Source organism: Eurypyga helias, unplaced genomic scaffold, assembly GCF_000690775.1.
Source record: "Eurypyga helias isolate BGI_N326 unplaced genomic scaffold, ASM69077v1 scaffold14661, whole genome shotgun sequence".
Lineage (NCBI taxonomy): Eukaryota > Metazoa > Chordata > Aves > Eurypygiformes > Eurypygidae > Eurypyga > Eurypyga helias.
In genome coordinates this window covers 50,689-54,547 of record NW_010230454.1, presented here as the reverse complement: position 1 = coordinate 54,547, position 3,859 = coordinate 50,689, and positions in this window count along the sequence as shown.

Genomic DNA, 3,859 nt, shown 5'->3' with positions numbered 1-3,859 from the left:
ACAGCACAGGTCCCAACACCGATGCCTGAGGAACGCCACTCGTTCCTCAATACAATATCAACACAATACATGAACATTCTTTGAAATGTCTGGATTTATAAAAGCTCTAGCTACTGGTGAATAACAGAAAGGCATTTTCATAGTACTGTAGTACTCCCCTCATCGCTGCAAGCTGGGACGCGGTACCCCAGGAGGCATCGCTGTACTCTTGCCCTGTTCGAACACTGCTCCATGCTAACATCTGCTGCTGCCCTCTGTGGCAGACATGACATGAGGCTTGGTAAACCTTCTAACTAGCTCACGGTGGTTGCTGTTCTCCTCACTCTAGCTGCACATAAGAAGCTTGAATTAGCAAATTAGAGAAGGACATAATAAACACTAAACATGCCATCCCTCTCACCCACTCTGTGCTACACATTCCTCAGTACGTGTGAAAACTGAGCATGTATTCCCATTAAATTGTAACTGAGAATTATGGATGGACAAAACTTCCGCAGGATGACTGTTCTGCCTGATGCCCCCACGAAGATGAAAGCAATCCAGGCTAGGGGTCAGAAACGCTATGGGAAAGACTGTCACTCAGTAAACTGGGAAAATCTGCTCTGTATATGTAGGCATAAAGAATTAAATAGAGACAGCCAATTGTTTTTGGACCCCACACTTTAAAGATATCCTATAAGCCAGCTTTGGATGATTTAACTGCCTTTACAAAGCCCATCCATTACTGTTTGAATTAGCATAATTTCAATGGAAACTTCAGGACAACTTGGCATTAGATTCAAGTTCTAGCCACAAAGACCAAATTATGGAGTCCTCAACAGGAGCTCACACTGAGGAGGTTTTCCACTTCACATCTGCACCTAACATAAAGTACACACATAAATCCAGACAATTAATGCAAATAAAGCTGGATGGACACCTAAGGTGAAGTCAGCTTGGTGTGTGTTTGTTTTTTCCTCCCACAAAGAGTTTAGGGTGACACTGAGGGGTTAAAGATGTCAAATGAAGTCCGTTTAAATTCAGATGTTGGATCCCAAGTCACTGGGAGTAACATAAGAAAGAAAAGTTTTGAATTAACCTGATAATAAGCCCTTCAGCTCGCTGATAAACGAAACCCAATTCACTACAGATTACATTTCAGAGAATTGTACTCCCAAGCTCTCACAGACCTTCCATGATTTTTAAATGCCCAGGTGCCTTACGTCGTTTTGAAAAGCCAACTCTGCAAGGTTAAAAATGTCTGTGTGAGTTAACAGATTCCTCCAGGACAAGGCGCTGGTCCCAGACAGCCATTTATCAGTGTCTAGACGGAAACTTCCTTCAGCTTTGTTTTGCTGCCCTAACAAAACAGGGGTTTTCCCTCCCTGCCTGTTGGACAAAAGTGAGATATTTTGAACCAATGCTTCGTCACTTTTTGCTCTTCTGTTTTTTATTACAGCACTGGAAAGTGAATGCATTAATCAATATAACCTGAGAAAAAAATGTTAAATGAGGAAGTGTTACCAAAGACAGCTGCTTTTAGGGAGGTACATTCAAAAGGGTATGGCTTTACCACCTTCCACAGCCAGAAGTAATTGTGATACCATTATCAAACATCTTATCAAAATTAGGCCACCTATGATGGCTTCAGATAAATCCCACTCACCAATCTTTTTCTGACTGAATAAAAATAATCATCCCAAAAATACTGAATCTGATGAAACCTCGGGACTATGGGCCTTATTGTTTCCTTTCTTAAACGAAAGATTCCACAGAGAAACAGTCCTTTAAATGACAGTAGCTCTGTCTCAGCTGCATCTCTGACAGTACAATTACTACTAATTGTAATGAAATACACTGCACACAGACTCCCATAAGACCATGCAAAATAAAGTCAGGGTCTCCCTGCAGCTCTCTTCAGAAGAACAGAAGAGCTTCACCCAGGAGAAGACTTCAAACCTGCCTCTTTGCTAGACAGGTGGGAGGTCACTGCCATTCTGCCATTACAGTCTGTAGCGATCGTAAAAGGAGAGGGAATCAGCAAAAGCAATTCATTCATCAAGATGAAAGTTGATCCTTTCTTTGGGTTCAGCTTTTAGAAGCTCTCCACACATTATTCCCTTCCCTCCATTACCTTCATCTTTCCTCACAAACACAGTCTAAATTAAGTCCTTTATTTTTCATTTAGAAGTCATAGTGGATTTTTTATTTGTGATTCTTACATGGTGATGCAGCACCATCTCTTCTGCAAGAAGGAATTTGGGCAAGGGTGGGCAAACAGAAGGAATGAATATCCCCGTGTATGTCCATTTTGGAAACCCAAGCACTGTGAACTGCACCCACACACAGAGGGCATCTGTCCATCGGTGCCTCCATCACCAGCGCTGGAACACTCTGGGTGAAAAATGATATTAACGCCTCGCTCGGTGTTTCTCTACACACAGGTCTTCCAGAGGAAAGCTCTTTATAAGTAGCCACCCTTTTTATACGTGGGAAAGCTAAGGCATGCAGCAAGGACATGCTTTGCTGATGGTAACGCAGCTGGCAAGCGGTAGAGCCAGGAAGGCCGGCCACCACAGCCTCACCACGTACAGCCCCACAAAAGACACTGTTTACTGTTCAGGCAGAGTCAGAGAAATAAAATATGACTAGCAGATGGTAAGAGTGGCACACAACATGCTGTCTGATCGAATAAGCCTGCGAGAAGCTCAACAGAGCTGCTTGAGCAGCCAGGCTGGGCTGGAGGCAAGTGACAGAGTGTGCCCTGATGTCTGCAAACAGTCCCGCTTTTACTGCTGAGGCAGTGGCATAAAACACTGTCCTTCTTAATGACCCAGTGCAGCCCACCTACAAGATATCCTCTGAATCAGGGAAGTGAGTTAGCCGTGCTTCAGATGTTAGGGTGAACTCTAAAGGGTTATCATAAAAGTTAATGTCACAGTAGCTCTTACACAATAAATATTGATTTTTCTAATTTCAGGCCTTCCAGAGAGGACTAATGCTTAACATTTAACCAGGGGAAAATTACATTTTATGTCTCATTTCCAGGTGAATCATTAGAACCAGAAAAGGAGACTGGGGGTGGGAGGAAATTTGAAAAATGCCCATGTATCAGACAGCCTAAACTGCCTTTGCTGAATGTGAACAATATTCTTCAGCTCATTTGAGAATGATGCCATAGAAGGATGACAGAAATGACTGTGGGTAGGAAGATAGAAGGTTTTGTGGGGTTTCTTGTTGTTTTTTTGTTTTTCTTCTTAGCCAAAATTGAATCCTTCAAGTACTATTGCCATCCCATTCCTTGTGTAAAGTAAATCATTTTTTACACCACATACAGTGCTGTAATCTACGTAAACAGCTGTCAGGGCATTTCTGGAAGAGAGTGATTTTATTCACTTCATAAAACTCTGATCAGACCAATATGTGAGCAGCAAAACAATATATAAAGGCTCAAGCATCCATTTTAGCTTTATGCAGCCATTTTAGAGCCTGAGGCTTTGTTTCGGCTTTGCAATCCACCATCCAAGTATCACCAAAACACTTTCATACTGCCAGCATTCACCAGCAACAGATTAGCTTGGGGATCTGTCATATACGGGCAAATCTCTGTCCACTGGGAGAAAAGTCGTGCTGTTGTGCTGGCACTAACTACCACAAAAATACTGTAAACATGAAGACAAGGCAGATCACAGGGACTGAAACACCTGTCCTGAATTCATAAACCAGATTGTCTAGCCTCGTAGATTCATGGCTTTCAAAGAGAACGAAAAACTAAACAATTAATAAACAAAATATTTGCAGTCATTCTGTCCAGTGAATCTGGACATTACAGAAGGCTTCAGGGTATAGAAGCCTCATATTTTAGAAATCTCATAGCTTA